Source organism: Panthera pardus, unplaced genomic scaffold (assembly GCF_024362965.1).
Source record: "Panthera pardus isolate Hobbes unplaced genomic scaffold, ASM2436296v1 HiC_scaffold_2, whole genome shotgun sequence".
In the NCBI taxonomy this organism is placed as follows: Eukaryota; Metazoa; Chordata; class Mammalia; order Carnivora; family Felidae; genus Panthera; species Panthera pardus.
In genome coordinates this window covers 103331413-103355997 of record NW_026526765.1, presented here as the reverse complement: position 1 = coordinate 103355997, position 24585 = coordinate 103331413, and the positions used below count along the sequence as shown (strand labels likewise).

Below are 24585 nucleotides of genomic sequence, written 5' to 3'. Positions count from 1 at the left end.
TTCTTTTCTGGATAGTGCAGTGTTTGGGCAGAAGTACAATGACATCTCTTGGAAAGGAAGAAGAGAGAGGAAAAGCCTGGGTCTGAAGTATAAGCCTTCCAAATTCAAAATGGGAAATATTTCAAAACCAGTTGCATTAAACCCTTATGTGCAGGGGACAAAAACCTTATGAGGAGCAGGAAAAATTAAAAACTAGGCCACTACTAAATACAAATCTTTTTCCCACAGATAAACAGGGCTTTGAGTGCTTTATCCAAGGCCTTCTTTTGACATTTCCGGGATTCTTACATTTATATTCAATCTCATCACAAATAATCCCCAAGTGAACGCAGTATCACTTCTCGTGGTTTTTCTTCTTTCCTCTTGATTAGTTTTTCTCTTTAGACCTTTGGCTGACTGTTTTGCTACCGTTACCAGGACTGAAGCTCCTAGTGGGGTTAAAAGAAAGAACCATGAGTAGCAATGCTGTGTTCTCAAGTTTTTTCACCCTGAGCAGGAAAGGACCATTTATGGATTGATCTCCCCATCAGAGAACCATGTCACCCAACCTCCCTGTTCTGCAACTTGCCACAAGATTGATGGTAAATATAATATGTATGAAAATGAAGGAGGAAAATGTATGCAAAGCTTCAGTGGTAGTGCAGGGGGCTGGAAACGATGTTGTGCAGTACATCATTTCATCTGAATTTCTCATTTTCAGGACATTGACTCTAAAATTACTACAGTCATAGTGTTTAATGTTCCTGTATTGGGATTCCAGGGTTTAAAAAAATGATTTGAAGCCAGAAAAGCAAGACTGAGTTACATGGACCTATGCTGTAGTGTGACCCCCAAAAAAATGCAAGAAAATAAGAAATGCTATAAATACACATACACACACACACACACACACACACACACACACACACACACGGACTTACAGTGACTTTAATATAATATCTAGTAGAATACCAAGAAGGTTTCCAATAAAAGAGGGAATATAACATAATAGTAAACTAATGAAGCTTAAGTTCCAAAGCTCTAGGTCAGAGGTTTTTTATAAAGTTTGTAAAACCTAGCTATTTTAACCAAAATGGTTACAATCGCTGTCTCTCTTCACTCCAATTTTCCCCTCCGTATTGGAAGGCATTAGATAAGTCATGAGCATATGGGGGATCCAGCTAAGAGAAAGCTGAGTTGAGGGTATGTTTCATGTAAGTTTAGTACAAGGGTAAAATATATTTACGTAGTTCTCAGTCATTCCTGTGTTGGTTATGTGATTGCTAGTGTCCTGGTAGAATAATGGCTTCCAGGAGTACTCAGATGGCCTCGGAGCGACATAGAGGTACAGGGTAAAAGACTTCACCTCAATATGAACATGTATTTCAGGAACATCAATTCATCATTTCATTGGACTTTCTTATCAGGGAATATGTAAACATGTGTTTCAGGACCAGGAGTGTGCTGGGTAGACCAGAGGAAACCCGGTTTGAAATAAACAGTACCAAAAGCCAGTCTATGAAAAATTCTTCTAATCTTCAGATCTACTAAAAGATCAGTAGCAGACTCAGATTTCATTGACACCTCATCAAAACAGAAGTTTTCTCCTTGATAGATATTTTTCTGAATTTGATAACAATTCTAAAAATTTATGTGATATGAGCCTAGTAAGTTGTGACACTGAAAAAAAAATTCTTTTCTATCAATAATTTTTTAACTTCACCCATGTTATTAAGAAAAATGAGCTACCTTTCTTTCCCCTCTATGAAAAGGATATTACAAAACTGGTGTCATATGAAGAGGCAAAGATTATGAAGTCAAAGAGTCTATTTTTGCTGTTTGTGCTATCAGCTTTTTCAAATTTGTAATTGGCTACAATTCTTTTCTCATTCTAAATAAATTTTCTTTTATGCTTAATTTAGCATTCATGATTTCCATCCTCTTGAAGAATGGTATAAGCTTCAGTCCCCTCCAACTCTGCCCTCTGACTCAAAACGTCAGTGCTGGCTCAGATCAGGCTCCCACCCAAGCAGCTTCTAACATCCACACATACGGTGAAGTTCAGCCCCTTTCTTTACCTCCTGGGGTCCACAGGCTTCCACTTCTGCATCCCTTTGTCCCCCTGCACCTTGGCCATATCTTGTTCCTTGTCTTGCTGTGGAACCTACTCCATCTCCAAAGTCTTAAGTTCCAAAGTGCCTACCTACAAGTCAGTTTATATAAATCAAACTCACCTTTTTTTCCAATTCCTTTTACACGTACACCTACACACACACACCATGGATCATCTTAGTGTGTTGTATTCTCCTTCCTTGTCTGCCTCTTCTCTTCCCTCGCCTCCTGTCCTCATCTCTACTGCTCACTCAGAATTTTCCACATTAGGTCATCCTCTCTGAATCTTGTTCTTCCTACTCCATACTTCATAGCAATCCCTCCCCAAATCAGCCTGGGTAGCTCCAATTACATTTAATAGTTATGTAATATTTCACAGTGAAGATATATCATTATAAATTCAACATTGCCCCTTTGATGTCCATTCAGTTTGTTTTCTGTTTTCTTCTGTTTGTAGCAATATGAATGATCCTGCACTAAATATTATTTCACCTATCTCTTGGTGCTGTTATATCCACAGGATTCCCAGTACTTGGGCTGTTGGTTGAAAAAGTACACACATATATATTTTTGTTAATTTCATAGATGCTGCCAGGATGCTTCCAGAAAGCGTGTAACAATTCACATTTCCATGAGTTTGAGAACTCCTTCTCCCTGCCTACTTTTCAGCCATAGATACCATTGCTCTTTTTTTTTTTTTTATTTTTTTTTTAACGTTTATTTATTTTTGAGACAGAGACAGAGCATGAACGGGGGAGGGGCAGAGAGAGAGGGAGACACAGAACCGGAAGCAGGCTCCAGTCTCTGAGCCATCAGCCCAGAGACCGACGCGGGGCTCGAACTCACGGACAGTGAGATCGTGACCTGAGCTGAAGTCGGACGCTTAACCGACTGAGCCACCCAGGTGCCCCACCATTGCTCTTTTTAACTGAAGTGCATGATACTTACTGTTACCTTCATTTTCTTTTCTGTGACTACTAGTAAATTTAAGCATTTTTTTCATTGATTAATCAACTAGGCTTTTAGATTTTGCTCTTCTGAGAGTGGCCTATTCATATTCTTGACCAAATGTTGAGGGGAGGTCATTTGTTTTTTTCTCAGTGATTCTCAACCCTACTTGTACATTATAAATAGCACCTGTTTGCTATGCTTGTGGCAAATATTCCTTCCAAATCTACCATATTTCTCCTGTGTTGTAGTTTTTACATGTTTAAATCATCTATGATGGTATATATCATGGCCTCAGGGTTTCTTGAATTGGTTTTAAAGGTCTCTTTTATTCTTTGGTTGCATATAATCTCTTAGATTACCTTCTAAAATGTTGATTATTTTATTGTTTATTGAAACCTTCAGGCCATCTGGAATTTATATTTGCTTATTTTGTGTTATAGGGTCCAACTTTATTTTTTTCTAGAATGAAAGCGGCTATATCAACACTATCTATTAAATGAATCATTAATTTCCTACTGAAGTACCACCTTTATCATATGGTAATTTTTCATATATGCAGGATATATTCCTGATTCTCTGTTCTAGTTTACTGGCTTATTTATTTTTTGCCAATTAGTTTTTAATATAGTGGTTTTGTTGAATATACTGGTATCTAGTAAGAAAAGTATCCCCTAGCTGTTCTTTTTCATACTTTTCTTACTTTTTCTTGTGCATTTATTTTTCTATATGAAACTTGAGATGTTTTTGTTCAGTTATAAATGGCTTGAGAGTCCACTGAAATTACACTAAATTCATACAATCATTTGGGATGACTTGACATTTTAGTAAAAGGCAAAAGATGTATTCGATCTGAAGAGAAACCAGAGTGATTTAACATTTTAGGATATAATGTGTCCCCATTCAAGAATGCGGTATGTACTTGTATTTGTTCAGATTTATTTCATATTTCTTCATATGGGCCCTTTACCTTTTGTGCCAAACTTATTTCTAAATATTTTGTAATTTTTTCAAATATTTTGTAATTTTAATTATCTGGATGTCTTCTTTGGAAAAGGGTCTATTCATGTCTTCTGCCCATTTCTTAACTGGGTTGTTTGATTTTTGGGTGTTGAGTTTGATATGTTCTTTATAGATTTTGGATACTAACCCTTTATCCAAGATGTCATTTGCAAATATCTTCTCCCATTCCATAGGCTGCCTTTTAGTTTTGTTGATCGTTTCCTTCACTGTGCAAAAGCTTTTTATCTTGATGAAGTCTCAGTAGTTCATGTTTACTTTTGTTTCCCTTACCTTCAGTGACATGTCTAGTAAGAAGTTGCTCTGGCCAAGGTCAAAGAGGTTGCCGCCTGTGTTCGCCTCTAGGATTTTGATGGTTTCCTGTCTCACATTTGGATCTTTCATCCATTTTGAATTTTTTTGTGTGGGCAGTGTTAGAAAGTGATCCATTTCAGGCTTCTGCATGCCAAGGTCCAGTTTTCCCAACACCATCTGTTGAGGAGACTGTCTTTTTCCATTGGATATTCTTTCCTGCTTTGTCAAAGATGAGTGGGCTAGAAGGGCGATGGGTATTAAGGATGGCTCTTGTGATAAGCACTAGGTGTTGCATATAAGTGATGAATCACTGAATTCTACTTCTGAAACCAAGACTGAACTGTATATTAACTAATTAAAATGTAAACTAAAAAATTATTTTGTAATTTTATGTCACTCCTTTGAGTGACATACTTTTCCCACTTCCATTCCTAGGTGTTATTATTAGTGCAGAGGGGGAAAAATTCATTTTCAATTATTATTGAATCCAGTCACTTTCAAAAACTGTGTTAATTCTTGGGGCGCCTGGGTGGCTTGGTCGGTTGAGCGTCCGACTTCGGCTCAGGTCATGATCTCACGGTCCGTGAGTTCAAGCCCCGCGTCAGGCTCTGTGCTGACAGCTCAGAGCCTGGAGCCTGTTTCGGATTCTGTGTCTCCCTCTCTCTCTGCCCCTCCCCTGTTCATGCTCTGTCTCTCTCTGTCTCAAAAATAAATAAACGTTAAAAAAAAAAAAAAACAAAAAACTGTGTTAATTCTTATGAGTTTTTACTAGAGCCTACTGAATTTTCAGTGTATACTATTAGATCATCAGCAAAAGGGAAGGAAAACAAATGTAGTGTCAACTATCAATTTTTCTAGCACCAAGTAGTTACCTGGTACTTAGCAAACACTTTGTAAGTTTTCTAAGAATGAATGAACAAATAAATTAATGAATGAACAAGTGAAATGAGTCAGAGGCGATTCATACTGAGTATTTAAGGTTCTTTCTATTGTAGCACGCCTCCAATGAACTCCTGATCTTCCTTTTGAATGCCACACCCATTTCTTTGCTAGAAACCTCATGAGTTTCCAAAAATACTAAAACAGAAGAGGAATAAGAGTGATGGTCATAGGATATATGTTCTGACTATCAGAGGATCTTCCTGAGTGAGTTATAGTAGAGTTCCTCTCAGAGTCCTTGAGTTCCTCTTTTCATTTGAGCTGAGAGAAGAGACTGCACAGGGAGTCCTTGTTATTCTGACCAGGAAAGAAGCAACAAGCTGTCTTTGTACCTTAGAGTGAATTACAAGGCTTAAGGAGGCAAATTAATGCTTTTGTTGGCTGAGGGCAGGCAGCTAGCCAAAAGTTCACCTACAGAAGCATTTCAGTGAAGGGTCCAAAAACACAGACAAAAAAATACAAAGGCACCCTGGGAAGCTTTCTAAATCCAGGAAGACAGTCAGAAACAAAAGTATGCAGTAGTAATTGATGGAAAACCAAAGAGATGCCAATTTGTATACAGGCAATTGTGTTCAATTTAGTCATGATCCACATACTACCTCCATTGTTAAGGCCTCACAAATATTGCATAATGGAACTAAAAGCATGTGCTCACCTATCTAACCTCTGTACATCAACCATACTTAAGAAGGCCCAAGCCACTAGGCCTATAATCTCAACCACAGTGATTTCACCTTATGGCAGCTATTAGAATTCTAGGCATAATTTATTGCTGAGGTAATTAACCATTATCTCTGTTGCATACTTGAAACTCTAACTCAACTAAGTGTCACACTGAGTCATACTAAAAATAAATAGTCCCCAAATGCTAGAAGCTTCTGTTTTGATGTTACCAGAACATCACTTAATCCTGCAAGTGGTTTTCCAACAAACCACAATAGCTTCCCGCTCTTTTACAAAATCAAAATATCCATATACAAACTCATGAATGCACATGAAGAATCATCCACTGTAAGAAACACCTGTGTTTGCAAAAAACAGAAATGATGATCACCAGGCTGGAAAGCAGGATGCAAAGGGCTCTCCATAAATTACCAGCAAGAACACCAAGTACTAAGACAATGAGAGGAAAAGGGTATGTTCAAGCCGTGGAAATAAACACAAACTCTGGCACAGATTACAAGAGGTGGTTACCCAAAGGGTGACCAAACTGTTCTTCTAGGGAAACGAAATGTTTCTATTAGAGAGTCTCAAGGGACATCCCTTGAGAGGCAGACACAGAAGCAGCGTAGTAATTGGCTAGATAATCCCAAACACTGCCTCTGAGCTAACAGCACAAAGCCAAACGAGGAGCATTAGCTTCCACGCACACACCAGGCTGCTGGGGAAGTCAGATGCTTTGAAGCATCTCTTCACATTTTGAGTTGATGAAAGGTTTATAAAGAAAATGTATCCCTCTAAATAAGCCTAGCCCTGCAAACACACGGGTGCATCGGTGATGTGGCTCAGGTCTTTAATTTGCTTTGTGTAGCAGCTGGCACCCTGATGTTTAGCCTTTGCTTACAAGGCTAGTTCTGATTGAAGTGCTCTTGCCCTTTTCTCTGAGGATCTGCATCCTTCTCATCTATTGTGGGTCTGCCAGACTTAGAATCACTTTCTTGCCTGCCAGACCATGCTTCAATTCTTTTGATCACAATGACATAGAATTTGAAGACACTAAGAAACAGACCTCTCAAAAAGAGTCACATGACCTTAATTCCCTATCAAAGGCAATGCTAGGAAGAGCCCAGATATTACCCATGCTGCCACCTGGCCTCTGCCCACAGTGAGAATCTTCAATCATCCAAATGGTCCTGAATCCATGAGCTGGCTTCTTCATTCAACAACTGGATAGACGACAAAAGACTCTTCCCTGCAGCCCAGGATAGGGCCCTTGGAGATGACCAAAAGGGTCACTCCAGCAAACGGAAGGGGTGCCCTTTATTTTCTCAGGGGGCAGCATTGTGATTCCAGATTAACGAAAGCCAATTGCAACACCCCTCTATCTGTAGAACAACCATTCAGTTGTGTTTGCTTCCAACAATCCTGGTTTACACCTATTGCCTCTGAGTAGTTATTTAGAGTACCTCCTTGCACTCTCAAAAGTGTTCCACTTCAGAAAATAAATTATAGTGTCAACCTACTTATTTAGGATACCAAGGACAAATTCCTCCTTAGCTCATCCAAAGAAGCACATGCATCGACAAGAACAAACAGGGTGCCTAAGTCCAGGGACTTGAAGCAGCAGGCTAGAAATGGTACACATTCTCCTTCAGTGCAGATATCAAGCTTCTTTTTCTGTAAGGTTGCATATCGCTGAAGAAAAATAGCCATAATCTGGAATTCTTGTCTGTTCCCATTAAAAGAAAAATTTGTTATCTGAATGTATCATCAGGATCCCAACAGGATTTCCAAGAGGAAAGGGATGACCCTCCTGAACTAGGACAACTAGAGAGTTGATTTATGACAGTGTGGACAAAGCAGGACCACAAGGAATAGTAATGGAACCAAGTTGTCATCACCATCAGCTACAGGAAGGAGGGAGGGAGAGCATCTTGTAGAGCTGTGCCTTGAGAGGAGGAGAAGCTCCTCCTAACGTAGTTCAAATCTACCCTCTCTGATGAACCAGTCCCCACAATCTGGCCCAGAGGATGTCACCCTAAAGCCCTAGAACAAACCGCACCACACATCTGGCACATGTACATACTAACTCACCTTCTTACGCACACTTTTACGGCACAAATAGGTCCTGTCTTTTAATCTAGACCATAAAATCTGTGAAAGCAGAGACATATCTTACCCCTATATTGCAAGTTTTGCAACACCAGTGATTCTAAAATTTCTGTTTTTCCCCTACAACACATAAAATCAGTGACTTCGCACACGAGACATTCCCCAGAAGCATTCACTGGATTATACATAATTCCCACCATGCTTCACCATTTCTCCCCCACTTGAGGAAGCACAGCAGCATATAGACGAACAAGGTCAGATTATTTTACAGAGAATCCGGAGTCCACTCTGACTCCTTAATGTAAATTATATGCAAACTCTGATGATCTGTTGCTATTAACTGCTGCCTGGCAACACATCTCACGGCAGCTCTTGTACACTGCGTGTTATAGTGACACCAGTGCGTAATATGCTTCGTGGAGAGAAGGAGAAAAGACTCACAAAGTGGAGAGAAAGTGCGGAAGAATGGGTTGTCACCATCATTTCAGACACAGGTGTACGACCACAGAGGAAACCCCAACCCCCCCAATACGCTACTGTTTGATCTTGAGAGAGATCACACAGGTACAAAACCAGCAAAATGTAGCTACAACTTGCCTTCTACACTACCAAGTCCAACCAGGAATTTTACAGATGAAGAAATCAGGATATGGAATCGTCCCGTGATCCTATAAGATACTAATCAAGGTGGCACTGGAACCCCAAACTAAATCAAAGATATCCAAGGAAAACCAACAAAACTATTTTCTTGCCTGGGAACTGATAAAGTTTTTTGTACTTACTCAATGCAGGTATTTACTGGGCGTCTGCTCGGTGGCAGGTAATGGGGGTTCACAGTACACAAAGCAAACAAACACACAAAAAACTCTGCTCTCCGATGAGGATAGCATTTTATCCAGACCAGGGAAGACTTTCTTATAAGATAATGTTTGAGCAGAGATGTAAAGGGAAGAAGGAGTCACGTGGGTCTCTACAGCAAGAGTGTCCCAGGCAGATGCGGGAAACAGAGCAGCGTGTCCTTGGCATATTCCAAGTAAGAAGGCCGTTGTGACTGCCCTGAAGGGGGAACAAGGGGCAAGAGGCTGAGAGATCTGGGGGTTGGGAGGCCCTTCGTGTCGTGGTTTGCATCCTACAGCAAATAAGATGGAAAATTACTGAAGAGCTTTCAACTGAAAAGGACCATAGTCTATGTTTTTTAAACTATCAGTCCAGCTAGTACATGGAGAAGAAGAGACCTGGCAGAGCAGAGGGAGAAGCAAGGAGAGAGCTAGTATAATATCACAGGGAAGAGATGGCTGCAGTCTGGACTAGAGTGATACAGACGTGAGGCAATGAAAATTGGTCAGATGCCAAACATATTGTCACAGTACTGCTGACAGGATGTGAGGCTTGATTGGACGTGAAATGTGAGAGAAAGAAGGGACTGACAGAGGAGGCCCAGGTTTGGGGGCCAAGTAAGTGAAAGATTGAAGTAGACATCTACCAAGAAGGAAGAAAAAGAGAAGAGCAGCTTTGGAGGGGAAGGTCGAGAGTTTTTTTGAACATGCCAGTGAGATGTGCCTTTTATGAATAGAAGCGGGATGTCCTATAGGCAGCTGGACACAGAGGTGTGGAGTTCAGAAGAGAGACTGGGGGTCGTCTGCAGAGAGGTGACGTTTGGAGGCATAGGACAAGATGTGAGGGCAGACAGAGAAGAGTGCCCAGGACTGAGTCCAAGTTCAAATATTGGGTTGCCCTTTCCAAACATCACATTTCCACTTTAACTTAGACTTGCTGCAGATAGTGTCTCTTATTCTCCTTCAACATCAAGTGAAGGACAATTCACTAGTGGAATGTCAATGAGCCTCTCCTTCCTGCTCAGGGAAGCAGCACTTCCTTCCAGCCTGTTCGCCAACCTCAGCAAGTAGCCGAAGGCCTTTCAGCGAAGCCACTCCAGCAAGAAGAATACTGAAGGGGTCAAAGAAACCACCCCGGAGAACAAGGAGCACTGCCACTGTGCCATGGTTGAGTGGGAGAGAGGGTGTCCCTTGCGGGCCTTTCCGAGACTTTGCTCACTCGGCCATCCCAGCATGGAGTGCACAATGAGGGGAGCAGAGGCAAGCCAAGTCAACACTTGAGCAAACTTCCTCGTGAGGGGCATATCCTGAAGAAGGAGAGTCTGATCGGCCCTGAGTAGTGATAATTATGTCCTTCATGCTATAAAAGACAATGACTGGCGCTCAACGTGGAATGCAGGGCTGAGAGCTACAGATATTCCGGGTTGAATAATTTTTTGTTGCCAAGGACAGAATGACAGCAGCAGGTCCTAACACTCAGTGGAAGGCTTTCTGGAAAAGCCCTTACAGATCATTTAATTTCACAGAGACTTTCTCTTTTTTTAAATTTTTTAATGTTTATTTTATTTTTGAGAGAGAGAGAGAGAGAGAGAGAGAGAGAGAGAGAGAGAGAGCAGGGGAGGGGCAGAGAGAGAGGGAGACACAGAATCTGAAGCAGGCTCCAGGTTCTGAGCTGTCCGCACAGAGCCCAACGCGGGGCTCGAACCCACGAACTGTGAGATCATGACCTGAGCCGAAGTCTGACACTTAACTGACTGAGCCACACAGGTGCCCCTGAGACTTTCTCTTCACTATGAATCAGAAATGGTTAAATGGACCTCCTTCGTGGAGAAAAAAAATTTTTCAGAAATAACTTAGGAAGAATTATTTTCTGAGTAAAAATAACACTACCACATTAAGTTTTAGACAGTTAAAAATAGGTAAACTCCCATTGTGATGAACTCAAGGAACTTGCCAATTATTTTAATTAACTAAATTGGTGCTAAAATTAACACATTGCTAGAAACCAGGTTCCAGGTTGAAGGATCGGGAGAAGAAAGAATGCCAACATCCAGCTTGTGCTTAACAAATCCACAGCAAAGGGAATTAAACCCAGCAGGGGAAAAAAAATGTCATGAATACAGAAACGCATATATACCCCCTTTTCTCTCACTAGATTGCCGGGCTTTTGTCATATGTGGTTTTTGTAACTAATTATTTGGAACATGTAATGGGGCCCAATTAGACGACTAGTTCTGGGTAAAGAATAGGAATTACTGAAGAAAAACTGCTTCTATTGGAAGAATAAGCCTGCTAGGAGGAACTCGGCTATCTTTCCTTATTCACAAACAGGAAGCACACATTCAATGTCTCTTATTATTGGAGTGACTATAATCTAGACAGTCATTCTATCAAATTATTATTGCACATAAATGACTGAAGCCAGACCAACTAAGTCCAGTATGTAGAGCATAACACCACAACCATAAGTAAAAAATGTGAAATTAGACAGATGTACGGGTCCATATCCTACAAATTTCCAGCTGTGTGACCTTAGGCAAGTTGCTTTGGCTCTCTGTGTCTTAGCCTCCTCTTCTATAAGATGAAAACATAACACCTATCTCATAGGGCTATGAGAATTGAATGTGAGGATAAATGTACAATACTTAGCGCATCCTGAAAGCAGCTTTTAACCATTCACATAATGAATCACCCAAAACCTGGATTTAATTTCATTGTCTAGAAAGCTTTCTTATAACAGTCTTTATTGTAATGATATTTAAATGAGAACGACAAGCAAAAGACATCTAAAATGCTAGTGCAGCTATCTAGGGGGTCCTCTGATATGCTCAGATCTCTAACAGACATTTAAGAACCAAGAAGGATAATTGCCCTATCCTTAAGGGCAAGAAGGATACAAAACCAGAGCGAACTGTTTTTAGTAGCATTAACCAACTTCTTGGCACGATAACATGTGAAATGAACTGAGGTTTGCAAAGAAAAAGTGACAAAGACAACAAAAATAATTTTTAAGGTTATCTTGTTGAGGAAAAAGCAAATAATATTGATGAAATGCTCCAAGACATCTCTGATATTCTAATGAAAACTTGCAACTTGACATTTCAAAAATGGAATGATTCTTAAGAACAAAAAACAAAAATGGAAAAATCAGTCCAATGGCAGAGTTTGGACAAATTTGTCCTCAATGTCCTGGGGGAGAGTGAGGCCCTTCTGTCCTAAAAATACTGACAACACGGGTTCCCTTACCCATATTCCAGCAAAGAAAAACTGCTGGCTGCTGGGAAATCCATGCATGTTAGGCCAAAGGATTAATGTATTATGATGCATGTAACCAAGATGTGAGAATTTTGAGGTCAGTGTTTAAGAAAATTATATTGGAGAATCAATCCATTCATTATTTTGAGATGAAGTATGCATTTATTATGGCTGCTAGATTTAGAAAATAAAAATAAAGAGCATTCAATTAAATTTAAATTTCAGCTAAAGAGGGAATAATTTTTAGCATAAGTATGTCCCATGCAATAGCTGGCAACCCTAATGTTGGGCTATCAGTAACTTGTCACTGTAGCAGAACCTCATGCTAGAAAGGGAGTGACTCCCTTCAATTTTGGCAAAGAGCCCAAGTTTTGTGTGGCATTTTTCTTCTTATTTCTGAGGAAGGCATTCATCATGGATCACCGTCACTGATCTAGTCTATTCCAGTGGTTCTCCAACACACACACACACACACACACACACACACACACACACACACATACACACACACACACACACACGTCTTTAGAAAGCAACTTCTGATATGGAATCCTGACACATAACACAGATTTCTTTTTCTGAAAGGAGGAGAATGTCCTTTGGTTGAACAGTTGGGGATAAGATGGAGGAAGATGGAGGGTCTACATCTCTGCCCACTTGGCTTATCCACCATCTTTGCCCTCACAGTGGCCCCAAAGAATCTCCTCGGCACAATCAGACTCTAGGGAACAAATATAGAACATCAAGCAATTGGTCAGTCCACCAAGTCTTATTGAAAACTGAATGTCCAGGGGCACCGGGGTGGCTCAGTTGGTTAAGCATCTAACTCTTGGTTTCACCTCAGGTCATAATATCACAGTTCGTGGGTTTGAGCCCCACATTGGGTTCTGCTTGGAATTCTGTCTCTCTCTGCCCCTCCCTTGCGCTCTCTCTCTGTCAAAATAAATAAATAAAACATTAAAAAATATATATCTTTAAAAATAAATAAAACTGAATGCCCAACAGAAGACATGAATAGACACTTTTCTAAAGAAGACATCCAGATGGCCAACATGAAGAGAATCTCAACGTCGCTCCTCATCAGGGAAATACAAATCAAAGCCACACTGAGATACCACCTCACACCTGTCAGAGTGACTAAAATGACCAAATCAGGAGACTATAGATGCATGAGGATGTGGAGAAACAGGAACCCTCTGGCACTGTTGGTGGGAATGCAAACTGGTGCAGCCACTCTGGAAAACAGTGCAGAGGTTCCTCAAAAAATTAAAAATAGGGGCGCCTGGGTGGCTCAGTTGGTTAAGCGTCCGACTTCAGCTCAGGTCACGATCTCGCGGTCCGCGAGTTCGAGCCCCGCGTCGGGCTCTGGGCTGATGGCTCAGAGCCTGGAGCCTGCTTCCGATTCTGTGTCTCCCTCTCTCTCTGCCCCTCCCCCGTTCATGCTGTGTCTCTCTCTGTCTCAAAAATAAATAAACGTTAAAAAAAAAATTAAAAATAGATCTACCCTATGACCCAGCAATAGCACTACTAGGAATTTACCCAAGGGATACAGGATTGCTGATGCACAGGGGCATTACACCCCAGTGTTTATAGCAGCACTTTCAACAATAGCCAAATTATGGAAAGAGCCTAAATGTCCATCAAGTGACAAATGGATAAAGAAGATGTGGCTTATATATATAATGGAATACTACTTGGCAATGAGAAAGAATGAAATCTGGCCATTTTTAGCAACGTGGATGGAACTGGAGGGCATTATGCTGAGTAAAATAAGTCAGGCAGAGAAAGACAGATACCATATGTTTCGCTCGTATGTGGATCCTGAGAAACTTAACAAAGACCATGGGGGAGGGGGAGGGGAGAAAAAGTTACAGAGAGGGAGGAAGGCAAACCATAAGAGACTCTTGGATACTAAGAACAAACTGAAGGTTGATGGGTGGTGGGAGAGTAGGCAAAGTGAGTGATGGGCATTGAGGACAGCACCTGTTGGGATGAGCACTTGGTGTTGTATGGAAACCAATTTGACAATAAATTATATTTAATATAAAAACAAACCGAATGCCCAAATGAACTTAATGTAGGCCTTATCTGTATATCTCCTTTTCCATGCCAGGGTTACTCCTCACTGCAGACAATATCATCAAACCCCCACAAGAGAAACACTGGAGTCCTGTTTGACTCATTTTAATCCTCCTTTTGCCATAACCAATCTGTTGCCACTGCCTGCTGTTTTTATTTTACAACTATGCCTTTGACATGAAATAAGCAGCTAAAAAGAGACAAACTCATTTCTACCATTTATCTAATCCACCTAATAGCAATAATCCAGGACGTGAAATAAACTTCCAAATGCTAAAATCTCCAGTTACCACCTAGATATTTGCTATCACATAGACAGAGCTAACACTCTTCCCACTTCAGCCTTTTCTCTTGGGGGTGGTTTAGAAAAATGTTCTCACCATAGGGGACAAGAAATACTGCGTCATGCTGAAGTCTTTTCCGTCAGTCACTCCTGTGACCATTTGCAAGGGTGGCATGCCATCCCCTGCAGACCTACCTCCATCTGGTATGTGAGGAATGTCTTTGGACATACTTTTCATGTCTACGCAAATCCTCATTATTCTTACCCACCACAGGGCACCTTTAATGGACTTCCCCTGAACCCTGTCTGGGAGTAATCACTCATTATGATTTTATCTCAACCCATTCTCTACAAAAGACCATATGTTTTGGAAGAAGCACCACAGAGGCGTTCCCAGAGCACATGGAGGGCATCCATGACCAGCTTAAAAAGCCAACTTCAGGGGTACCAGGGTGGCTCAGTCAGTAGAGCATACAACTCTTGGTCTCAGAGTTGTAAGTTCAAGCCCCCTGTCGGATATAGAAGTTGTTTAAAAATAAAACCTTAAAAAAAAAAAAGCCAACATCAAACCATCTATAGAAGGTTATCTTTCACCTATAGATATGTGCCTGTTCATTTTGCTCATTAAAATTTCTCACATACATGGGGCACCTAGGTGGCTCAGTCAGTTGAGCATTTGACTTCAGCTCAGGTCATGATCTCGCAGTTCATGAGTTGAGCCGCACATCAGTCAGCCTGCCAGCACAAAGCCCACTTCAGATCCTCTGTCCCCCTCTCTCTGCCCCTTCCCCACTTGCATGATTCCCCCAAAACACATTTTTAAAACACACAACAAAAAGTTCTCACATACAAAATAAGCTCCTAAATGTAATGTGCTAAATCGACAAAACATTGCTGAGACCAATTTCAAAAGACCTAATTAAAACCGTATTCATGAGTTGGAAGACTCAATAATGTTAAGATGCTAATTCTCTTCTAATTGATCTAGAGAGTCAATGCAACTCCAATCAAAAAAACAAGAAATTAGCCAACTGAGCTCAAAATTTATATGAAAATACAAAGGAGAAGAGCCAAAACAACTGTGACCAAAAACAAAAACAAAAACAAAAAAACAAAGTTGGAGGACTAACTGCACTTCATTTCAAAACTATTGTAAAGTCATAATAATCAAGATACTGTGATATTGGTATAATGGTAGACAAGCAGATCAATGAAACAGAATAAAGATTCTAGGAATGGATTTATACATACAAGGATTTTTGAAAAATATGAAAAGGCAATTCAGAGGAAAAAGAATAGTCTTTACAACAAATGGTGCTGAAACCATTATATTGCCATATGCAAAGCGTAAGGAGGAGAAGGAGAATGGGGTAAAACTTTAATCCATGCTTCACACTTATACAATAATTAACTCAGAATGGTTCATAGACCTAAAACTGTATGAAACTAAGCTCAAAACTATAAAACTTTTAGAAGAAACTGTGATAAAAATCTTTGAGGTCTTAGGTTAGATAAATATTTCTTAGGTACAACATCAAAAGCCTAATCACAAAAGAAAAAAATCAATAAATGGAACTTCCTCAAAATTAAAGACATCTGCTCTTTGAAATGCATTCTAAGGGTAACTAAAAGACAGGCTACAGACAGAAAGAAAATATTTATAAACCAAATATCTGATAAAGAACTTAAATCCAGAATATATAAAGAACTCTTAAAATCAATAAGAATAAAAGTAACTCAGTACAAAATGGTCAAAAGATTTGAGCAGACACTTCATCGAAGAGGAGATATGAATGCCAAATAAGTACCTGAAAAGATGTTCAACATCATTAATCATTAAGGAGTCTGTAAAGTCCTAGAGAACCAGGGATCCACCTGCTTAATCACTTTTTCCAGCCTTCTTACCGTGGTCGGCTGTGGCACTACTCTGCGGAACATGCAAGTATCCTTCACCACTCTACCCCTACCCCCACCCCTCCACACTCTTCCTGCTTCATGTCCCAGTGTTATCAAACTACGTAAAGTGCCTGACGCCAGGTCCCTAGCACACCATCCTCCTTCATTGCCCCGACCGCTACCCTCGCCTAAAACAGAGGTTGGCAAGCTTTTTCTGTTAAGGGCCAAATAGTAAATACTTTAGGCTTTGGGGGGCCACGTGGTCTCTGTCACAACTACTCTATTTCTGCCATTATAGCACAAATGCAAAGACCACATATAAATGAATGAGTGTGGCTATGTTCCAATAAATCTTTATTGCAAAAAACTGGCAACAGACCAGATTTGGTCTGCAGGCCAAAGCCGGATCTAAAGAATCCTCCCTTCCAACCTCCATCTTGCTAGCTCCTGGCTCTCCTACAAGACTCAGCCCAGGTTATTTTCCTGAGAGTGCTTTCTCCTGTTCCAGGTTTGGACCCCCATAGCATATATACCGAACGTATTTTATAGGGACAGGAAAATCTTCTTCTCTGAGCCTGATGCTTCCTTCCATGTAAAGGAGTTCTGCTACCCTAACAGGGCTGGCTTCTCTCTACTCCCACTTCCTCCTTCATGGGAGATGGAGCAGCTTAGAGTAGGAGCAGGGAGTTAAATGCCCACAAAGAACGCGTAATTCCTCCTGCTTTCCTCAATGCCATAAGGGGCACACTGTCAACTACTTGAAAGTCCTGTCCATCCAGCGCTGCCTCTGCCCGGGTGCACAAATCTGTCTCATTCCAGAGTTCTCCATTATCAGTTTAATCAGTAACAACAGTAATATTTTCATCTCTATCCTCCTTCTGGATTATCTCTTAATTGCTTCAGAGCCCTAGAGGAAAATGAGGAAGCTATTCATTAGGCCCCCACTAAACCCTGACATACACAGCTAGCCATAGCACTCGGCATGTTGCGTAGAAATGTTCTTTGTATAACTTCCTTTCACTTTGGTCAGTGATTCTCAGAGTAGACCTCGGTCCTTTAGAGAGCCCTTCCAATTGTCCTCCACATACTCAGAAATGCAAGTCTTTCTTTCAGACTGAGAGCAAATGACACACTTTCCATTAGCTTTTACTTTTGCCTACAACCGAATGTTACTCGCTAATAACCTCCGAAGTGAATTAGCAGTACTTTCTAAGTCCAGTGTATGAAGAGAGTTTACTGAATTCAGTGTTCTGTTAAGTCTGGCAGCCACTCTTTTGGAAATACTGCAAAACTTTCATTGGGCATGAACATACAAGACAGAATTTCAATAGTTTTCAGGAAAGACAATTTGTGAATATTGTATCAGTGATGCTATCTTCAATCGGTCATGGTTTTCAACCCCAGCTATCCAGTTTTTGCTTTTACTTCATAAATGATTGTTAGTGTAGTATCTTTCTCAGTGTAGTTTATTACGCGTCATTTGGGTAACCTTCCAGTGTATAGTAATGCATATTTTTTCACCGGGAGGAAAAGGATAGGGTAAAGCAGGCACTGAGAATACAGGCTCTAAAGTCAGATTGCCTAGTTTGTATCTTCATATCACCACATACCAACTGTGTGACTTTGGGTAAGTTATTCAACCTCTTGTGCATCAGTGTCTTCACCATTAAAATGTGGAATAGTATCGGGGCACCTGGGTGGCTCAGTCGGTTAAGGGTCCAACTTCGGCTCAGGTCATGATCTCACAGCTCCTGAGTTTGAGCCCCGCGTCATGCTCTGTGCTGACAGCTCGGAACCTGAAGCCTGCTTCAGATTCTGTGTCTCCCTCTCTCTCTGCCCCTCCCCTGCTCATGTTCTGTCTCTCTGTCTCTCTCTCAAAAATAAACATTAAAAAAATTTTTAATAAAAAAATAATTTTAAAAATAAATAAATTATAAAATAAAATGTGGAATAGTACCTATATCACAGTGAACTGGGAAGATTAAATGAGATAATCCATGTAAAGTACTTAGACCACAAAATTAGCTATTATTGTTATTATTACTATTACTATTATATTATTAGTATGCACATGAACAGGATCTTTGGCCTCTAATTTTCCAATAACCAGGCTTTAAGCTATGGGTAAATGCAATTCAAATACAAATCATCCATAAATTTGTGGCTAATGCAGATGTTCTTGGTAATTCTCCCCAAAACTTATTCACATTGTATGTTTCAATGGCGATGTTTTATAGCTCATATTTATTGGTTTGGTATCTATTGTCTATCTTCTCCACTGGAACCTAAACCTCCTAAGGGAAGATACCTCTCCTTATCTGTGAGTTCTCAAATATAGCCTCAATGCCTAGAACATGCCTGGCACATGATGGGCTCTCAATAATTTTTTTAGTGAATATGCTATGTACTGGTACTAAATAACCTGAAGCATAATGTTGAGTTTGGTGGGATAAAATTATTAGATTATCAACTTTTTGGTACTGTCTTATACCTTAAATCCACATGTTGGAGCACCTGGGTGGCTCAGTCGGTTAAGCATCCAACTTCGGCTTAGGTCATGATCTCACGGTTCGTGAGTTCAAGCTCTGCGTCAGGCTCTGTTCAGACAGCTCAGAGCCTGGAGCCTGCTTTGGATCTGTGTCTCCTTTCTCTCTGAGCCCGCTCCCCTCCCCCCCAACCCTTGACTGTGCTCTCTTGCTGTCTCTCAAAAAAAAAAAAAAAATGTTAAAAAAATAATACAATAAAATCTTAAAAAAAAACACATGTGTAAACTCACACTGTCATTGTATTAAGTAAATAATGGTGATCTCTATATATCCTAATTTAATTCTTTGTTATCACTGAATTATTTTCCACTGAGAATACATAGGACAGGTGACTATGGGTCTTTGCAAGTCCTGAGTGAGCCACAGCCAAATAAAGTACTGTATTTTTTAATTCAACAACTCAAAAAATATTTTCAATGACCCAGCAGTTCCAGTTCTGTGCACATGCCTCAAAGAAAAGTCAATCAAAAGACATGTACAAGAAGGTGGGGGATGGGCAGTAAGTAGGGCATTTGTTGGGATGAGCACTGGGTGTTACATGTAAGTGATGAATCACTAAATTTGACTCCTGAAAGTATAAGAATGTTCACAATAGCTTTGTTTCTAACAGCGAAAAATTGGGCACAATCCAAATCCCCATCGTAGAGGAATAAATAAATGGTGGAATAGTTATGCCACAGAATACCGCAGAGCAATAAAAAGAACAAACTACTTTTACATACTCTGACATGCAGCAACATAGACAAATCTCACAGACATAAAGAGGAGCATAAACAGCCAGACAAAAAGATAACATCTTGTATGATTCCATTTATATGAAGATTCAACTTATATGGATTTATGTGAAGTATATGAACTACAGACAAAACTGATCTGTGGATACAGAAGTCAAAATAGTGGTTATCTCTGTTGGAAAAACGTGAGAGGGCAAAAGAGAGCCTTCTAGCATATGGGAAATGCTCTATAATTAATTTGGGTGATAGTTGACAGCTGAGTGTTCCATGAGTATGTGTATAAATTCATCGAGTTGTACATGTAAGATCTATGCAATTGACAGAATATATGTTATACAATATGCATAGTTTTGAAGAGAGAATTATTTCTGCATGTCTGACATTTGGCTGGGCCCTGGAGATACACTGATGATCAAAACAGGCATGTCTTTCCCCTTAGCATGGTATACCTCTGGCGCTAGTTCAGTATCTATGCTCAGTAAATAGTCGGTGACCTGAACTGCGCACTTTTTTTCTTTTTACACACTAACCACTTAAACTTTTTAAAAATTGCTATTGCTGATGCTAATGGCGACAGTGGTACTTCATATTTCTTTGACAAGCATGTCTTGCTTCATTTTAGACTTTTTCAGTCCGAGGTCATCAGGACTCCTCATTATGGAAAAATCCCAGAATGTTCTCCTCCCTCCAGCAAAAGCGCTACGTGCGCTTTCATCCTGCAGATTTCAGAATTGATTCTCTGTGCTGCTAGCATTGTCCGTATCCCACGGAGCCGTGCGCTAAAATCCAGAGCAGTGAACACACCTATGAAAAATGATGCTTTCGAGCCTGCCCCATGGTGCAGTAAATTTGAAAGTACTCTTAATAATAATAAGGATCAACATTGACTTTAATGGTCCTCAAATCCATCACGTAATTTCATTAGCCACCCAGCACAGATGCGAGCAGGGGTGATGTCATACTTTTTCCCCTTGCTCTGAAACCTGAGTCAGGCGCCAGAGATGGAAACCAGTTTTACAGACTCTAATCGGATTAAAGCTTCTGGCAGCCACTGATCAATATATGGTAGCTGGAGGAATCCCAAAATGTGCAAAGCCCTCGCAAACCCCTTCAGAGCCATGGCCTCCCTCAGGCAGAAGGGAAGTTTAGGTTGTCGCCTAGTATAAGGGGGGAAAGTCAAGATGGTGTGCCCTACGGCACTGTGTGATTTTCAGTTTTCCCTAGAACCTAGGTCCACACAGTCTAGAGATGTCATCACTTAGGCAACAGCCTCAACTATTGCTCTCTGATCTTACCCAAAGGGAATCTCTACTCATACGCCCATCATTTAGAAAACCAGCAATACAAATCACAGGCTTTGGAGTCAGGTGCAGCTTGATACAAAACCTAGCTCCGCCATTGGCTAGTTAACCCCGAGAGAGCAACCTTACCTGTTTGAGCCTCAAGTTCCTCATCTACAGAGTGGAGATAATAACGCCTATCTCATGGAGGTGTAGCGAGAATAAAAGGCCCATGTGTATAAAACGCTTAGGACAGTCCCTGGGCCTGTGGACTTACTCGATAAATGAAAGCTAATATTGAAAAGAAAGGAGCATCCATGACTAATTTCGTTAATCTATAAATTATCATTATAATTCAAAAAAAACCCTGAAATGCCCCCTCATATTCAGAGAAGAGAATTTTTTTTGCCTTTGTCATTTTACTTTACCTTGAGTTTCCCATCTCTCAAACTTAGCACAAGCAAAGAGCCAGTGGCGAGATGTGCTTATAACCTCCAGGTTGCTTTAACAAGAACTTCAATAACGTAGCAAAATACAATGACCTCATCATTTCAATGTTGCAGCAGTAAAAATCAATGCTACTTAAAAAGCCTGACAATCAATCAAGGTCTAGCCACATATCTTTGGAAGTCAAACAGGCCCGTATAAAAAAAAACTGGTTCACCTAGGGATCTCATTAAAGCTCTGCAGCAGTATTTCCCTGATGTAAGCTGGGAGTTTTCATTTGGGTTGCCTTTTTTTTCAACTATGGAATCCCTGTGAGATCAGGGCTATATGTCTCCCCAGCAGCTGGCTCAGGAGCACTTTTATTAGTTGGATGTCCTCACTTGCATTACCAATGCAGTCACTTATATGTCAGTGTCACTCCAACCATCAGCGGTAACTCAGACAGTCTCCTACCGAAAGCACATGATGCTTTGTCCAGAGCAAGCTCTTGAAAGAGGTCTAAACACACTTTATTCTTTTTTGTAATGTTTATTTTTTTTTTTGGAGAGAGGGAGAGAGAGCACGAGCAGGGGAGGGGCAGAGAGAGAGGGAGACAGAAGATCCGAAGTGGGCACTGTGCTGTCAGCACAGAGCCTGATGCGGGGCTCCAACCCATACACCATGAGATCATGACCTGAGCCAAAGTTGGACACTTAACCAACTGAGCCACCCAGGTGCCTCAACACACTTTATTCTTATTGCATTGTACACAGTAGTGTAGAAGCTATAGAAGGCATAACCTTAAGAGAAGACATTTGTGTCCTATGGGCCTTTTTCTAAAACCTCATAATTCATATGTTAATGTAAAATAACTTGCGCTCTTCTGAGCTCAGGTCATTTTAAGAAATAGCACCTGGTGTAGCCACTCTGGAAAACAGTATGGAGGTTCCTCAAAAAAATTAAAAATAGAACCACGACCCAGCAATTGCACTACTAGGTATTTATCCGAGGGATACAGATGTGCTTTTTTGAAGGGACATATGCACCCCAATGTTTATAGCAGCACTATCAACAATTGCCAAAGTATGGAAAGAGCCCAAATGTCCATCAATGAATGAATGGATAGATAAGATGTGATACACACACATACACACACACACACACACACACACACACACACACAAAATGGAGTATTACTCAGCAATCAAAAAGAATGAAATCTTGCCATTTGCAACTACATGGATGGAACTAGAAGGAATTACGCTAAGCGAAATTAATCAGTCAGAGAAAGACCAATATCATATGATTTCACTCATATGAGGACTTTAAGAGACAAAACAGATGAACATAAGGGAAGGGAAACAAAAATAATATAAAAACAGGGAGGGGGACAAAACAGAAGAGACTCATAAATATGGAGAACAAACTGAGGGTTCCTGGAGGGGTTGTGGGAGGGGGGATGGGCTAAATGGGTAAGGGGCACTAAGGAATCTACTCCTGAAATCATTGTTGCACTATATGCTAACTAATTTGGATGTAAATTTTAAAAAATAAAATTAAAAAAGATAATAGTAATAAAAAAAATAGCACCTACTATAGACCAGGCATCTTTGTAGGAACTGGAGATACAAAGATGGATAAAGCACAAGCCTTCTCTTTTCCAAGATCTTGTGAGACCAGCTAGAACAGATCCCACTAACTCCAGACCTAGGCCCTGAAAAAAGACAAACAGGATGTGGCACATACCACTATTCTTTCCTCTAACAGGGAAAAAACTACCAGTCTCTGGATTATCCATTCTAGAACAATCAACGTAGAGTGGAAACTTAAGCTAGAATGAAAACTGGATGAACCAGAATCAGAAGCCCCACTGTTCCCAGTGGCATTGGCAGCCTATTCATTTAGAAACTCAGGAAAAGTCAATTCAGGACCCAATTCTTAGCATGCTCCATATCCCATGCATAGATGGTGGAAAAGGAAATAAGTTTATACGTTATAAATAATTTATTCTTTAATTCCTCAGGAGCACTCCCTAATTTCTTTATTTAGTCTCCCTATCTGTAAGTAAAATAATACATCATGGGGTTGTTGAGAGAGTTAAATGAAGATAGAGAAAGAGAGAGAGAGGCCCCTGGCTTATATTACATACTCACTAAATAATACCTATAAGAAAACTCAGTTCTGAGATCCATACTAAAAGTGTGTGACCACGGACGCTATGCCCTCCAGCTACTTTCTGTTTTTTCCTACTTCAAAGCAGCAGAAGCGGACATTTTTCCAGCTACACCAGCCTCGAAAGACCTGAACTCAGCTACTAGCCCTAGAAGCCCCTGGTACAACAATCCAAACTTGACAAGAAATCTAGAAACATGTCCAACAATAAACATAAAGATGACAGGAATATCAGGAATCCCAACAATTATAAATAGATTAAGTTCCCTGATTAAAAGATAACAACTTGCAGACTGATTACAAATAAAAGCAAGATCCAACTGTATGCTCTTTACAAGAGATATATCTAATACAAGTAATATTACAAAGTAATACAAAGGTTAAAAATATGCAGAGCCCAAATACCAGGCAAATATAAAGAAAAAGAAAGCACTATAGTAATATTAACACCAGTTCATATAGAATTCAAGACAAAAAGCTCTACATGGGGCAAAGAAAGTTGTTTCATATCAATAAATAATAGAATCATCAAAATATATAGCAGCCATGAAGCTTTTCACTCTCAATATCATATTGAGTATCATAGTATCATAGGAGATACATAAAAAGTAAGAGAGGGGTGCCTGAGTGGCTCAGTTGGTTAAGCGTTTGACTCTTGATTTTGGCTCAGGTCATGATCTCAGGGTCCTGAAATAGAGCCCCCACCCCATTGGGCTCCTAGCTGAGCCTGGAGCTTGCTTGAGATTTTGTCTCCCTCTCCCTCTGCTCCTCCCCTACCTGCTCACTCGCTCTCTAGCTCGCTCTCTCTCTCTCTCTCTTTAAAAAAAAAAAAAAAAGAGTAATAGAGTGCTCACAATATGTCAGGCACAGTTCTAAGCTCTTTATACGTAGTATACATAGAATCTTCCCAAGAGCCCTGTAAAGTAGGTGATGTGATTTTACAGTGATGGCAACTTGTCAATGTCAGCTTGTGAGGGTGGGGATGATATTCAAACCAGGCAGATGAACCAGCAT

General features: G+C 40.4%; 1 long non-coding RNA gene across 1 annotated transcript; it reads right to left on the bottom strand.

The window, feature by feature from the left end:
• LOC109275057 (uncharacterized) lies at nt 1-23095 on the bottom strand. Its single transcript, XR_002083954.2, has 2 exons — nt 22994-23095; nt 1-428 (listed from the first exon to the last, which is right to left on the bottom strand). It is a non-coding gene; the product is annotated as an uncharacterized LOC109275057 (long non-coding RNA).
• Nucleotides 23096-24585: the final 1490 nt, after the last annotated feature.